Source organism: Triticum urartu, chromosome 2A (genome assembly GCF_056163025.1).
Source record: "Triticum urartu cultivar PI428250 chromosome 2A, HENAU_Tu73, whole genome shotgun sequence".
Lineage (NCBI taxonomy): Eukaryota > Viridiplantae > Streptophyta > Magnoliopsida > Poales > Poaceae > Triticum > Triticum urartu.
The window spans coordinates 386,641,833-386,658,248 of NC_141874.1; the positions used below are offsets into that span (position 1 = coordinate 386,641,833).

General features: G+C 45.9%; 1 long non-coding RNA gene across 1 annotated transcript; it reads left to right on the forward strand.

Moving 5' to 3' along the window:
- Nucleotides 1-8,855: 8,855 nt before the first annotated feature.
- Nucleotides 8,856-12,600, forward strand: LOC147985212 (uncharacterized). The gene is made up of 2 exons (XR_015616508.1): nt 8,856-9,548; nt 9,949-12,600. It is a non-coding gene; the product is annotated as an uncharacterized LOC147985212 (long non-coding RNA).
- Nucleotides 12,601-16,416: the final 3,816 nt, after the last annotated feature.

A 16,416-nucleotide genomic window follows, 5' to 3' on the forward strand; every position in this document is an offset into this window, starting at 1 on the left:
TCGCAGCCCCAAACTTTCAGAAACGACAACTTTGGTTTCTTGCCAAACCACAGTTCATAAGGCGTCGTCTCAACGGATTTTGATGGTGCCCTATTTAACGTGAATGTGGCCGTCTCTAGAGCGTATCCCCAAAATGATAGCGGTAAATCAGTAAGAGACATCATAGATCGCACCATATCTAGTAAAGTACGATTACGATATTCGGACACACCATTACGCTGTGGTGTTCCGGGTGGCGTGAGTTGCGAAACTATTCCACAATTTTTCAAATGTACACCAAACTCGTAACTCAAATATTCTCCTCCACGATCAGATCGTAGAAACTTTATTTTCTTGTTATGATGATTTTCAACTTCACTCTGAAATTCTTTGAACTTTTCAAACGTTTCAGACTTATGTTTCATTAAGTAGATATACCCATATCTGCTTAAGTCATCTGTGAAGGTGAGAAAATAACGATATCCGCCACGAGCCTCAATATTCATCGGACCACATACATTTGTATGTATGATTTCCAACAAATCTGTTGCTCTCTCCATAGTACTGGAGAACGGTGTTTTGGTCATCTTGCCCATGAGGCACGGTTCGCAAGTACCAAGTGATTCATAATCAAGTGGTTTCAAAAGTCCATCAGTATGGAGTTTCTTCATGCGCTTTACACCGATATGACCTAAACGGCAGTGCCACAAATATGTTGCACTATCATTATCAACTCTGCATCTTTTGGCTTCAACATATGAATATGTGTGTTATTAATATCGAGATTCATCAAGAATAGACCACTCTTCAAGGGTGCATGACCATAAAAGATATTACTCATATGAATAGAACAACCATTATTCTCTGATTTAAATGAATAACCGTCTCGCATCAAACAAGATCCAGATATAATGTTCATGCTTAACACTGGCACCAAATAACAATTATTTAGGTCTAATATTAATCCCGAAGGTAGATGTAGAGGCAGCGTGCCGACTGCGATCACATCGACTTTGGAACCGTTTCCCACGCGCATCGTCACCTCGTCCTTTGCCAATCTTCGCTTAATCCGTAGTCCCTGTTTCGAGTTGCAAATATTAGCAACAGAACCAGTATCAAATACCCAGGTGCTACTGCTAGCATTAGTAAGGTACACATCAATAACATGTATATCACATATACCTTTGTTCACCTTGCCATCCTTCTTATCCGCCAAATACTTGGGGCAGTTCCGCTTCCAGTGCCCAGTCTGCTTGCAATAGAAGCACTCAGTTTCAGGCTTAGGTCCAGGTTTGGGTTTCTTCTCTTGAGTAGCAACTTGCTTGCCGTTCTTTTTGAAGTTCCGCTTCTTCTTCCCTTTGCCCTTTTTCTTGAAACTAGTGGTCTTGTTGACCATCAACACTTGATGCTCCTTTTTGATTTCTACCTCCGCAGCTTTCAGCATAGCGAAGAGCTCGGGAATAGTCTTATTCATCCCTTGCATATTATAGTTCATCACGAAGCTCTTGTAGCTTGGTGGCAGTGATTGGAGAATTCTGTCAATGACGCAATCATCTGGAAGATTAACTCCCAATTGAATCAAGTGATTATTATACCCAGACATTTTGAGTATATGCTCACTGACAGAACTGTTCTCCTCCATCTTGCAGCTATAGAACTTATTGGAGACTTCATATCTCTCAATCCGGGCATTTGCTTGAAATATTAACTTCAACTCCTGAAACATCTCATATGCTCCATGACGTTCAAAACGTCGTTGAAGTCCCGATTCTAAGCCGTAAAGCATGGCACACTGAACTATTGAGTAGTCATCAGCTTTGCTCTGCCAGACGTTCATAACATCCGGCGTTGCTCCAGCAGCAGGCCTGGCACCCAGCAGTGCTTCCAGGACGTAATTCTTCTGTGCAGCAATGAGGATAATCCTCAAGTTACGGACCCAGTCCGTGTAATTGCTACCATCATCTTTTAACTTTGCTTTCTCAAGGAACGCATTAAAATTCAACGGAACAACAGCACGAGCCATCTATCTACAAACAAGCATAAACAAGCAAGATACTTATCAGGTACTAAGTTTCATGATAAATTTAAGTTCAGTTAATTTACTTAAAGAACTCCCACTTAGATAGACATCCCTCTAATCCTCTAAGTGATACGTGATCCAAATCAACTAACCATGTCCAATCATCACGTGAGATGGAGTAGTTTTATTGGTGAACATCACTATGTTGATCATATCTACTACATGATTCACGCTCGACCTTTCGGTCTCCGTGTTCCGAGGCCATATCTGTATATGCTTGGCTCGTCAAGTATAACCGGAGTATTCCACGTGTGCAACTGTTTTGCATCCGTTGTATTTGAACGTAGAGCCTATCACACCCGATCATCACGTGGTGTCTCAGCACGAAGAACTTTCGCAACGGTGCATACTCAGGGAGAACACTTCTTGATATTTAGTGAGAGATCATCTTATAATGCTATCGTCAATCAAAGCAAGATAAGATGCATAAAAGATAAACATCACATGCAATCAATATAAGTGATATGATATGGCCATCATCATCTTATGCTTGTGATCTCCATCTCCGAAGCACCGTCGTGATCACCATCGTCACCGGCGCGACACCTTGATCTCCATCGTAGCATCGTTGTCGTCTCGCCAAGCTTGTGCTTCCACGACTATCGCTACCGTTTAGTGATAAAGTAAAGCATTACAACGCGATTGCATTGCATACAATAAAGCGACAACCATATGGCTCCTGCCAGTTGCCGATAACTCGGTTACAAAACATGATCATCTCATACAATAAAATTTAGCATCATGTCTTGACCATATCACATCACAACATGCCCTGCAAAAACAAGTTAGACGTCCTCTACTTTGTTGTTGCAAGTTTTACGTGGCTGCTACGGGCTTAAGCAAGAGCCAATCTTACCTACGCATCAAAACCACAACGATAGTTTGTCAAGTTGGTGCTGTTTTAACCTTCGCAAGGACCGGGCGTAGCCACACTCGATTCAACTAAAGTTGGAGAAACTGTCACCCGCAAGCCACCTATGTGCAAAGCACGTCGGGAGAACCGGTCTCGCGTAAGCGTACGCGTAATGTCGGTCCGGGCCGCTTCGTCCAACAATACCGCCGAACCAAAGTATGACATGCTGGTAATCAATATGACTTATATCGCCCACAACTCACTTGTGTTCTACTCGTGCATATAACATCAACATATAAAACCTAGGCTCGGATGCCACTGTTGGGGAACGTAGTAATTTCAAAATTTTCCTACGCACACGCAAGATCATGGTGATGCATAGCAACGAGGGGAGAGTGTGATCTACGTACCTTGTAGATCGACAACGGAAGCGTTTGGTTGATGTAGTCGTACGTCTCCACGGCCCGACCGATCAAGCACCGAAACTACGGCACCTCCGAGTTCTAGCACACGTTCAGCTCGATGACGATCCCCGGACTCTGATCCAGCAAAGTGTCGGGGAAGAGTTCTGTCAGCACGACGGCGTGGTGACGGTCTTGATGTACTACCGTCGCAGGGCTTCGCCTAAGCACCGCTACAATATTATCGAGGACTATGGTGGAAGGGGGCACCGCACACGGCTAAGAATATGATCACCTGGATCAACTTGTGTGTTTCTGGGGTGCCCCTGCCTCCGTATATAAAGGACTAAAGGGGGGGGTGCGGCCGACCTAGGAGAGGCGCGCCAGGAGAGTCCTACTCCCTCTGGGAGTAGGATCCCCCCCCAATCCTAGTTGGAATAGGATTCGCGGAGGGGGGAAAAGAGAGAGGGTGGCCGGCCCCCTCTCCTTGTCCTATTCGGACCAAGGGAGGGGAGGGGCGCGCGGCCCACTTTGGGCTGCCCCTTCTCCTTTCCACTAAGGCCCACTATGGCCCATATAGCTCCCGGGGGGTTCCGGTAACCTCCCGGTACTCCGGTAAAATCCCGATTTCACCCAGAACACTTCCGATATCCAAACATAGGCTTCCAATATATCAATCTTTATGTCTCGACCATTTCGAGACTCCTCGTCATGTCCGTTATCACATCCGGGACTCCGAACAAACTTCGGTACATCAAAATGCATAAACTCATAATAAAACTGTCATCGTAACCTTAAGCGTGCGGACCCTACGGGTTCGAGAACAATGTAGACATGACCGAGACACATCTCCGGTCAATAACCAATAGCGGAACCTGGATGCTCATATTGGCTCCTACATATTCTACGAAGATCTTTATCGGTCAGACCGCATAACAACATACGTTGTTCCCTTTGTCATCGGTATGTTACTTGCCCGAGATTCGATCGTCGGTATTCCAATACCTAGTTCAATCTCGTTATCGGCAAGTCTCTTTACTCGTTCTGTAATACATCATCCCGCAACTAACTCATTAGTTGCAATGCTTGCAAGGCTTAAGTGATGTGCATTACCGAGAGGGCCCAGAGATACCTCTCCGACAATCGGAGTGACAAATCCTAATCTCGAAATACGCCAATCCAACATTTACCTTTGGAGACACCTGTAGAGCTCTTTATAATCACCCAGTTACGTTGTGACGTTTGGTAGCACACAAAGTGTTCCTCCGGCAAACGGGAGTTGCATAATCTCATAGTCATAGGAACATGTATAAGTCATGAAGAAAGCAATAGCAACATACTAAACGATCGGGTGCTAAGCTAATGGAATGGGTCATGTCAATCAGATCATTCACTTAATGATGTGATCCCGTTAATCAAATAACAACTCATTTGTTCATGGTTAGGAAACATAACCATCTTTGATTAACGAGCTAGTCAAGTAGAGGCATACTAGTGACACTTTGTTTGTCTATGTATTCACACATGTATTATGTTTCCGGGTAATACAATTCTAGCATGAATAATAAACATTTATCATGATATAAGGAAATAAATAATAACTTTATTATTGCCACTAGGGCATATTTCCTTCAAGCTTATGTATAGAAAACCGAGTTACTTGAATTTTGAACTACTCTGTTATTATAAATTGAAATTCTTGGTTTATTCTTTAGTAACGGGAGAAATACGAGTTTTGTGACAACATCAAACCACTCTACTATTATAAATTGAACTTCTTGAGCTACTATATTTTTTTAAGAAATGCTGAGCTTTTTATATACATTGAATTACTCCGTTATTTAGTTTGAACTTCTTGGTTTTATTATTTTAATAACAAGAAAAATCTAAGGTTTTAATATACATCAAAATATTCTATTATTTAAAATTGAACTTCATAGTTTTTACTTTTGCTAGAAGTATTTTAATGAACATCCAACTGTTGTGGTATTTAAACCTGGACGTTTTATTTTAATTTTTAGAAGCGAATATTTTTTCTTCTTTTTTAATAAACTTCGGACTTCTCTAATTTAAAATTCTGAACTTCATGGATTTTTTATATGTCCTTCTCTTTTATTTTTGGATACCCAATGTATGTGTGTTTTGCCGTAAGCGGAAATTTTGAACTATCCGCGACAGAGAATATGAAGTTCACATCTATATTTGTATTGTCTTCAAGAAATGCTTGCTTTTCTGCTTTTAATTTTGAACTTCTATGCTCTAATTTTTTGTAACAATTTTATGAAGAAGAAGGAAAACAACCACATATTATCTGTCAGAGAGCAACTAGTTGGGGAAACCAACCATCACATATTTTTTGTCTCTCACACACACACGCGCGCACACACACACGAGAGAGAGAGGGAGAGAGAGAGAGACCAAACCCAGCACGCACGCACCAACACACTAATTTTTATTTAATAATTACTTTTGTAATGCTCTTTCTTGATTTTGAAATTTTATGAAAGTCTTCTTCGAACTTCTAGCCTTCATCTTCCAGTCCCCCCGAGCTTTCAGTTAGCTGAAATTTGAAGTAGCATTCAGTTGTCTGAACTTTAAAGTATACTACTCCAGTTCTAGAGCAACCTCTCAGACAAAAACAATTCAGTTTTGTACCAAATTGCAGAGCACCAGGATGTGCTCACGAGCGCCTCATGTGTTAGCAGTAGGGCGCCGAAGCTTCCTGGTAGGCGTTACATCCTACATGTGTTGAGCGGCACTCACCTGTTGTTTAGCATCACAAACATGTGATGGCCAAGGCAGAGGTAATCAACTTATCTACCAACAATTCCATTTCACTTTCGAATCCTACGAAAAGCAATGACACATTCTCCAGCAAGCAATTAAATTGAATTCATCTGTGCCATAGAGATGGACATGTTGGCGGGGATGTGGAACTTTGTTGGCGCAGTCCTGCACCTTTAGGAAGAGCTTGTAGACCTTGGTGGCGACCGAAGACATGTTAGGCCGCGCCGCGCGGTCCTTGGTCATGCACTGCAGCGCCTCCGCCCGTGTCAACGAGGAAGGAGTCCCTGACGCAGGCTGTTGCACGGACACCAGCTCCAGCGGCAATACGCCGAGCTGCAAAAAAATTCTGTTAACATCATGGTTCATAAACTACTATACATTTGTAGTTAACATTATGCTTCACAAACTACTAGACGTTAGTAGGACACATGGTTCACTGGGAGAGACAAGCAGAGAGAACTACAAGTCTTTTTTTGCAGTGAACACTTAATCTTTTACAAGTCTTCTTGAGATATTATGGAAATAAACTCTGAACTTGTAACGTGATAGAAACTGAACTTCGGTTCTTTTGGATATTTGGGAGACTGTGTGAGTTGCGTCCGCACAAGCCACCAGCTAGACACGTGTGGGAGAAGAGAGATCGAAAGTAGGCTTCTGTATATATCAGATCGACCACGGGAGTAGCAGCTTCATATCACAAGTTCAGAAGAACGTTCTACGGAGACTTCAAAACACCAAGCAAAAAGGTTGAAAGTATATAACCAACAGCAGCAAGTCATGCAAACTAGTGTGACAGTCCGCGTATAGCCGTAGAACTTGGCATACATCTATAATAGAACTTGACGGCGGCCGGCGTATAGCTGTACTATAACTTTCACCAAACGTCTTTGCACTTGGTGTATAGTCGTAGTAGGGCTTCCACATCACCTAGTTAACAACAGTGGCACAAGTGCACAACCACTGTGATGGCCGAGATGAAGATAAACGCAATCATGAAACACTACACGAAAATTGAATGATGCTTGAAGATCCACACAGAACTGAAGTTGTAGAGCTCACGGAGCTGAATATGGCGAACTCATGCAGTTCGAGACTCTTGAGGAGCAGGCAACCTGGGAGGTAGACGCGACTGCGCTCAAGCCTCTGTTTGCTTCCCCAGCCATAAGAGACGACGGTCTTGTTAGAAATACGAGCAAATTACTACGAGATTTAATCCGAATAAGCAGAAAATAAATCATGACTACAACAGCAAAGATTAAACTAATCATGCGAACTAGCATAGCAGATGAACATATCACATCTAGGGCACATACTAGAAGCATGAATTCTACCACGATCTCGAACAGGAAGGATAGAATCACATACGGTGCAGCGGGTGCAGCACCGCCGGCGTTGACGTTGTCGCCCATGTCGTCGAGGATGAGGTTGCCGAGGTCCGGGAAGAAGTCGTCGTTCGCGAAGTCGTCGCTGCCAGCAGTCGCGCGAGTGCGCTCCCCAAAAACCTGATCGCTCCTCTCCCGTACAGGATCACGAGAGGCGGGGTTTCGGAGGCCTGCTGTCCCTTCTCGCGGTGCACGCCAGAAGGAGGGATGGAGAAGACTTGCTTGGCGGCGCAATGATCTGGAACGGTGGTGAGAAACCATACGAAGCGGCGGCGGCTAGGGTAGACGTCTGCCTGACTATATAGTGCGGGCCGGGTAGGTCGTGGGAGTAAACCCCACGTTCGAGTCGTCACGATCCAAAAGAATCGGAAACGGTTCAGTAATTAATGCGTCCGTTAATTATTAATTAATGACTCATTAGTTTCCCATGCAGCAAAAATATAGACAACGTGCATAGCTCTGTCCTCAGCTCGGCTCAATCCCGCAACCCGCGGTGCGTCGTGACGAGGCGTGGCGTGGCGAGGCGAGCGAGAAGGAGGAGCGCGCGTGTAGGTCTCCTCTTCTCATGCTCATACAAGTGGTAGAAGAGCTCACCTTATAAAGAGGTGCAACTCTCTCTCGACTTCCGGGATGGGACTAAACTTTAGCCTCACTCACTTCACTCACATGTGTGCATGAATGGGCCAAGAGAATTTCAGAATTTTAGTTGGGATTTGGGCCAAAGGCCTACTAGCAAAATTCCAACAGGCCTCAAGCACGACCGGAGCCAACTCGTCTGCAGAGGAGGCCGCCATGGCCGTGGGATCGGAGCTAGCTCGTCGCGGGAGGTGGCCGTCGGCAGCGTCATAGGCCATGGCTGCGACGGGCATCTGCAACAGGTTGGGATCCAGCTTACATCGCGCGGCGCTGGCAAACGGCAGCAACTGAACACATCCACGGCGATGGGGTGGAGCTGGAGGATGCGTCCACGGCGGCGCACCTCACCGCTGCAGGGCGGAGCTGGGAGGAAGCGTTGGGCGCATCGCCGGGGGCCTGGCAAGACTGGGAGGAAGCAGGTTGAGGAAGGTAGGTCGGCGGCCCCGGTGGAAGGCGGGGCGGTGGCGCGCCGGGGCAGGCGGGCGGGCAGCATGCTGAGCAGGGCGGGACGGTGCGCTAAGCAGGGTCGACCGGCGGTGGGATCGGGAAAGTTTAGGATGAGGTGTAGAGGCATTTTTTTTCTCCATTATGCCGGTTCGGGAGCATCACGCCGGCTCCTATATAGGGTCGCCTGTTTTCAGAATAATTATTCTAATTCTAGAATTAGAATAGTCTTACTCTCTCTGTATATATAAGGATGGGCTATTCTGTTACCCTCGGCTCTATATAGGAGCGATCCGACTAATCTGAAACTAACAGGAAAAATGTGTCCATCTCCCCAACCCGATCCCCCACCATCGCCACGACCAGCTACTCTAAAGCGCCTCCGCCGGCCCCCTCCCCCAGCGCGCCGCAACCGGCCCCTTCCCCCAGCGCGCCTCCGCCGGCCCCTGCCCAGTGCGCCGCGACCGGCCCCCTCCCCTAGCGCGCCTCTGCCGCCCCTTACTCCAACGCGCCGCTGCTGGAAACCTGCCGGGCGCGCCGCCGCCCCCTGCCCCAGCACGCCACCACAACGATCTCCCTTTCCCAGTGCGCCGCCGCAGGCCCCCTGGCCCAGCGCGCCACCGCCACGACCTCCCTCCCCCAGTGCGGTGCGGCCTAGCCCCTGCCTCCGAGTGTCGCCGGTCTTCGCGCACAACTGTCCCACTGCTGCCTCACACACCAACTCTGTACTGAGGCTAGCACGGTGGTCGATCACCGAGGGATGGCCGGTCCTTGCCACCAGCGGCCGCACTCCCGACGTGTCCTGAGCGATTGGGCCCATAGAGGCTTGCTCCCATCATCCTCCTCCTCCCAGAGTACGATGGCAATGGCGACAACATCCATTAGATCCTCCTGTGCCTCTGCTCGCCTTGCTTTCACCACCGGCCAGCCGTGCAAATCCATGTAAAAAAGTTCAGGCAAAATGTGGATCCCTGTACAAAGTTCAGGTTAGTTCAGTATAAAAAGTTCAACTAATTTCTGGCAATGTTTAAGTTGAGTGAAAAATTCAAGCTCAGTTCAGTCAAAAAAATTAAGTCAAAAGTTGCATGAAGCCCATTCTGCTTGCGCTGGTGCGCTCCTGCTGTTTGTTGCTGCAGCAGGGTGATGTGAGTGTGAGAGAGAGATAGCAAAATGGATCTTCCACATTGACTAACTCGTGACACGCTCGGTTCAATTTCTTGATTTAGTTCAATTCAATTCCTAATTTTGTTTCAGTTCAACGACTGCTATCTCTCTTAGTTTTGATGTTTAATTACAAAGTCTATGTACATTAACAGCAAACAAGTTCAAGTATCAATAAATGGAAGTTTGGGTATAGAGAATTTGATGCTTGTTGGGTGTATACAGGAGTATAAATGGATTTTCTTCTTGTTGAACGAAGTTGAACTTGTCATTATGCTTCAAGGCTGGGGGTGGGAGGCGTGCGGTGGCCGGAGGTGGGAGGCCGTTCAAGTTTGCGTCTTTCGCTCGGCCAGCGCTCGACGAGGAGCACCCCGGTCTCACTCGTGTGTGGGTTTTGGAGTATATTCTACCGATGTGTTCTGCTCTCCTCTATTTTCAACTGAATCGTGCTGCCATGTGTGGATTTCCCCTCTAATTCCACAACAAGTTGAATCCCGCAAATTCTACTGGTAAGTGCAAGATTCAGTACTGTCCATTTTGATTTTCTATAAAGAAGGCCAATCATTCTTGTTGCTTCACATATACTAGTATACGGGAGTACTAGAATCCATCCACGAAACAGTCAAGCAACCATGGATATCAGCCCACCACTGTGTTGCGGATGTGATCTTTGTGCGCTTTTGAGTATTGTAAAACAATTGTATGCTTCTGGTTGCTGCTTGCTGCCACTGCCGAATTGTGTAGGTGCAAAAAGTTTCGTATCACAAGTTCAAAGAGGGTTGTATGCAAGTTCAGAAGTTTGTTTGGAGCATCTTTAGGTGTTTGTTGTAATGTAGAAAAGAGTTTTTAATATTGAAAACAAACCTAGTGAAAAAATGTCCAGGCGACCATCATGCCTGCCTCCTGACCCCCGCCATCAGGTCGCGGCCTCTTCCGCCGTCAAGTCGCAGCCTCTTTCGCCATCAAATTGCAGCCTCTTCCTTCTGCAGGTCGCCGCCTCCTGCTGCTGCAGGCCATGCCCCATCCCCCATTCTCGCGTGGTCGCCAACGAGGTATCCTACTACAACGGTGGTCACCGCCCAGAACTCTCTCCGATTCTTTTTGATCTACTTTTGCACATTTGTTCTTTATCTCATGCATTTTGTTATGTAGGAGGTGAACAATTTTTGATCCTGAAGTTTCATCGCATGATTTTTTGTCTCTGAATTTTGCACCAATTCTTGATCCTGGAGCATCAATGCTTGAGCACTGATTTTTGTGTGTTAGGTGGGTGTACAGTGTGTTGGGCATGTGTTTTTATTTTATGTTCTGAGCAAAAAATCGACTACAAAAATTGTGTCATGAAAAGTTCATGTACACCTATCGAGGTGGTTCTAAAATTAAAACTTTTGAAGTTAAAAAATAGGAAATCAGTTATTTGGTTGTGGAGGTTCTTTTTTACTTGAACTATATAAGAGTTCAACTTTTGCTTGCTTTTCAGTTCAAATTTTGCGTTCTTTTCAGTACATCAACTTTAATGTGCAGAACATCGAGGAAATCTTGAAAAATTATATGTGCACTCTATGTATTTTCTTATGCTTACAAGAATTCTGCACTCATACTGTTATGCATCAGTTCAAGTTGCTTGTGGAGTTATATATATATGCAATTGGATTAAAGCACCATGCTCTCAACTAAAAGTTTGAAAAACAATTGCTTTCAGTTCTGGTAACATATATTTTTGTTTCAGTTTTGCTAATTCTTTCTCCAATGGCCTTTATATATTATCTTTCATATGTCTTACTATATGAAAAAATGTTGCCTTCAGCAAGCAATATTGCTCAGTTTTCTGGTTAAAAAAACAGACAACATGGATTACTACCATGGGAATTCAAAGAAATGTCATATATAAAAACAGTACAATTTGTGAGCTTCTTGCAGACTAATGATGAGTTACTAGATAAACTAAGAGTCATCGTTTGTGGGCTCGTGGCCGGAACACGAAGCTCAAGTTGTGGTCCAGTATGTTAGAAAATTTTAGTTCACCTTCGTAGGCTTTTTCACTTCATCTTATCAAAAGCAAAAAAAATCAAATGTGTTTCATAGGATTTGCTATATATGTGTACACCTTTGTAGGCTTTTTCGGTTCAAGTTTTGCTAGCCAAAATAGATTTGTGGCAGTTCAACATAGTTTGTTTTCAGAAAAGCTCCTTGGTATTTCTTCGGCTGCAACATGTACATGCATCCCTACAAAAAAATGGTGAGCATACCGCCAGTTGCACGCTGCTGCCCCCATCCTCTGCATTTTTCTTATTGGAGCCAAGTTGTTGTTGCTAATACGTTTGGATTTGATAAATAAGAAAGAGAATAAAAGGGACGGGTGAAGAGAGAGCAAGTACAGGAGAAAAATTGTGGGAGCCAGGCTTCTTGAAACATTGCATCCGAGTTGATTCTGGCTGCCTCACGAGTTTACAACTAACTTATTTTTGTGTGGGTTCGTGCAGTCCTATAGGTGTTTGTGTTCATGCCTACAAGTGATTTGTTGTGAAGTTAGGCAAGATGAAGCTGGGACAAGGCCGAACCGTGTGGCAGAACTGCCTCCTTCTAGTGCGTCGCCTCCTTGTTCCAGCATGCCGCCACCGCCGCAACCCTCCACCGTCAAGGTCGCACGTGTGTCGTCCTCAGTCCAACCCCATGGCATTAGGGTGGTCGAGTTCAGTCACGAGTAGCAGTCCATGGCTGCCGGGGTTCAACTTTCCTCATCACGAGGCTTGTACTCTTCTCCTATGAGCTCTCTCACTTCTGTTGTTCATTTTTACTGCTGCTTCAATTTCCTTGTGATGCAAAATGTTGCTGATGAACATTACTGGTTTATATTTTATATGGTCGTTTGGTGCACAGGAAACAGTGTGTGTACACCAAATTTTGGGATTTGATTTTGGAAGGTTCACACATCCGTATTAGAGAGATTCATCGGACACAATTTTGGAAGGTTCTAAAATTCCTAGAGCATCAGTCCAACGACATATGGGGGTATATTGTGTTCCTCCTGCGATTTTTTGTATGCTTGTATGTACAAAAAAATGGTAGAGTTACTGCTTTGATGTGTCGTGGTGCAAATGTTGTTGATGTTCAAAGTTTGTGCAGAGAAAGACTTCAAAAACTCGTGTCACCAATGGAATGAATTACTAGAAGTTCAAATTTGCTAATATCTACAGTACTGGTAGTTCATTTTGCTACTTATCCCGTCTGTCTATAGTTCATTTTGCTAATAAATATTCTTCTACATGTCTTTACGTCGGCCATAGAACATGTATTCCTTTTGGAAGTTAAGTTAATGTATTTCATCTCTTTTGATCAGATTAATGCTTGATTTTGGTGATGGCAATTTTTATCTCTGATATCCTGAAATGAGCCAGTAACTTAGAATTTTTTTGCTAGCTTTGGAATTGTAATGTGACGCCCCAAGACCGGAGCTTCAGATGCCTTTCATGTTTCCCAGTGTTGTCGGGTGATTCGTTTTGTTTCGTTGCATCATGCATCATGTCATAAGTCTTTTGCATCTCAACTAAATAATTTGTGTGGATCTTCGATCCATTTAAATCGAGGGAAGAGTGACTTCACTTTATAACATTATCCTCCCAATATTAGGGAGCCATATTATAAATATTTCCATTCTTTTGGAATTCACCTTAACACACTTGCAAAAATAACCCCATGCCTTCTATGCCTCGAGTTGATCTCCAAACCTTGCCCAATAATTCTTTTCCCTTTTACTGGGGATCCTCCAAAAATCCGAACATTTTTGGACCTTCCTAACCCTCACTTCTTATTTGAACCATTTGAATTTAAATCAAATGAGTTTGAATTTAAACTTTGAAAAATGGCCACTCCATTTTTCTTGGATCGTGCACATTTTTGCGAGTCCGGGAATATTATCCGCATGCCCAAATTCTTCCTCTAACCTTCTCTTCTCTCTTTTCCTTTCTCTTTATTTCTCTGTTATTTAAAAGAAAAGGAAATAGGACAGAGCCCAGCAGGCCGGCCTCTAGGGCCCATCCCTAGGCCCAACCAGCCGTCGGCCTCCCTAGGTCAACTCCAGCGCCGGCCCATTGGCCCATACCGCCCTCCTAACCCTAGCCGCAACCCTAGCCCGATCCCCTCGCAGTCTCCCTCTCCCCTCGTTTGGTCTTTCCTTCCAGCACCGTCAGAGAGAGAGAGATCGACAGCGCCAGGGTGCCCGGTTCCAATCCCCAGCTCTCTCCCTTCGATTCTCCTCCTGGCGCCGCCACTCATAGGGAGAGAGAGTGCAGCGCCACCAGGCCGCCGTCCCGCGCCCTAAGCTCCTCTCGCCCCTCTGAATCCTTCTGTGCGCCTCGGCCTCCTTCGCCGGGTGCCATGGCCGCTGCCGCTATGCTCCCAGCGCGGCGCGCCCTGCTTCTCCTCCCACGCCAGCGAGCCATGCCCGTGCCTCCATGCCCGCGCCGGCCAGCGTGCTGCCCGGCGAGCCCCTCCCTGGTGCCGCGCCTGTTTCCCCTCCTGCATCGCCTCGGTTCTCGCCTGAGACGACGTCGAGCGCCCGGAGCAGCACCTCCCTCCGTTCCCTGCGCCGCTGCATCGCCGGAGCAGAAGCTCCATCCGCCCCGACCTCCGTCTCCAGCAGTTGCCGGCGAGCAAGCCGCCGCCGTCCGCCTCGTCGCGTTCCCCTCCGCCTATGTCCGCCTTGTTTCGTCTCTGTTAGGGCCTGCCTCCTGCCGCTGATGCGCTGCGGGACCTCGATGCCCAGTGCCACATAGTTGGATTTCTCATAGTCACCACCGAACCCGTTTGTGTACTTTTGCTGTCGGATGCGCCAAGTCCAGCCGGTCCGGGACCACCTCAAGTTCGACCACTGCACGGATACGCCAAGTTCGCCTACGAAACGTGCGCCTACGAAACGTGCACCCTACCACCGACCCCGTGGACGTCAAAATCCTCGCCGTGACCTCGTGTACGTCTACGTGATGAGCCGTCAAGTTCCACGAAGCTCCAAGTTCGACTACATTGTGAGACGAAGAACGCCAAGTATCTCTCTGTTAACGAACATGCACCACTACGCCCGGAGGTCTTGAATACCGTCAAGTACCTACACCGGCAAGGCTACACGGACGTTCGTTCCACTACTAAACCGAAACGACAAGGTCGACTATGTTTTGTTGCCCTGTCCGGAGTCGTCAAGTATCTGAATACCATATTGGCACCAAGTACATCTACCGCCGTCTTCGGAATCGCTAAGAATGTTAAGCACCCCTTCGAGATGACGAGACCGACAAGTTCAAATGACCCCAAGTACCTCTCCGAAAACGAGACGTATACCGCTACCGTTGCAAGAATCGAGACCGACAAGTCCGAAGATGCAAGTACCACTCCGAACCATGTACGACGACCGTCGCTGAAGACCCGTGTAACGCAAACGTCAAGTTCAACTACCGTCGCGTGAACCGCTACTTCCCACGACGACCCCGTGAACAACTACTTCCCCTTCGACACGTGTACCCCTACCGCCGAACTCGATCTATTCCGATAATGCACGCTTCGAAGGTATAACCCCGAGACGACCGTCCGAGAACGAATGCTTGCGATGTTTGAGATGCTCGTGTTTGCACCATGCCCAAATTGTCGCTCGTTTCCTTGTCGCCAAATCGTGGGACACTCAGAATCCGGGAGCGCCCCACCATCTTTTGCACGCATCCGCACACTTCTCCTCTGCATCGGTATCTCAATTGAGTTACCGGAACCGGAACGTTGCCGTGGCACCGTTTTCGTTATCGTTGCCGTGGCACCCTTTTTCCTTTCCATCACGGTGACAAATGTTTCATAATGCTCTTGTCAAATTTTAATAAAAATTGCATAAACTTGTTCATGTCATCCGCATCATGATAACAACAATTAAAAATGTTTAGATTGTTGTTGCACCAAATTACTAATGCATATGGGGATTTATCGGATTTGTTGTTTGTTATATCCGGCCCCTTTTAAATTGTTTAGATGGTATAGTTTTGTTATGTATCACCTCTTGCCATGTTTAAACAACATTTAATATTGTTGAGTACCTAACTGAGAGAACTAAATAATTGATGTGGTGTTTCGTCAATATGCAACTCGTTGCATATTGAGCTCCACTTAATATGTAGAATTGCTTGTGCACTTTGCCATGCCATGAACATTTAAACCGGACATGCATCATACTTGGTTGTGCATCATGCCATGTTTATGTGGTGGTTGTTTACCATGTTGTTTGCTTCTTTCCGGTGTTGCTTCTTCGGATTGGTTCCGATAACGTTGTGTTTGTGAGGATTCGTTTGACTACGTCCGTTTGTCTTCTTCATGGACTCATTCTTCTTCCTTGCGGGATCTCAGGCAAGATGACCATACCCTCGAAATCACTTCTATCTTTGCTTGCTAGATGCTCGCTCTTTTGCTATGCCTATGCTACCATACCTACCACTTGCTTATCATGCCTCCCATATTGCCATGTCAAGCCTCTAACCCACCTTGTCCTAGCAAACCCTTGTTTGGCTATGTTATCGCTTTGCTCAGCCCCTCTTATAGCGTTGTTAGTTGCAGGTGAAGATTGGAGCTTGTTCTTTGTTTGGAACATGGATATTTGTTGGGATATCACAATATCTCTTATTTAATTAATGCATCTATATACTTGGTAAAGGGTGGAAGGCT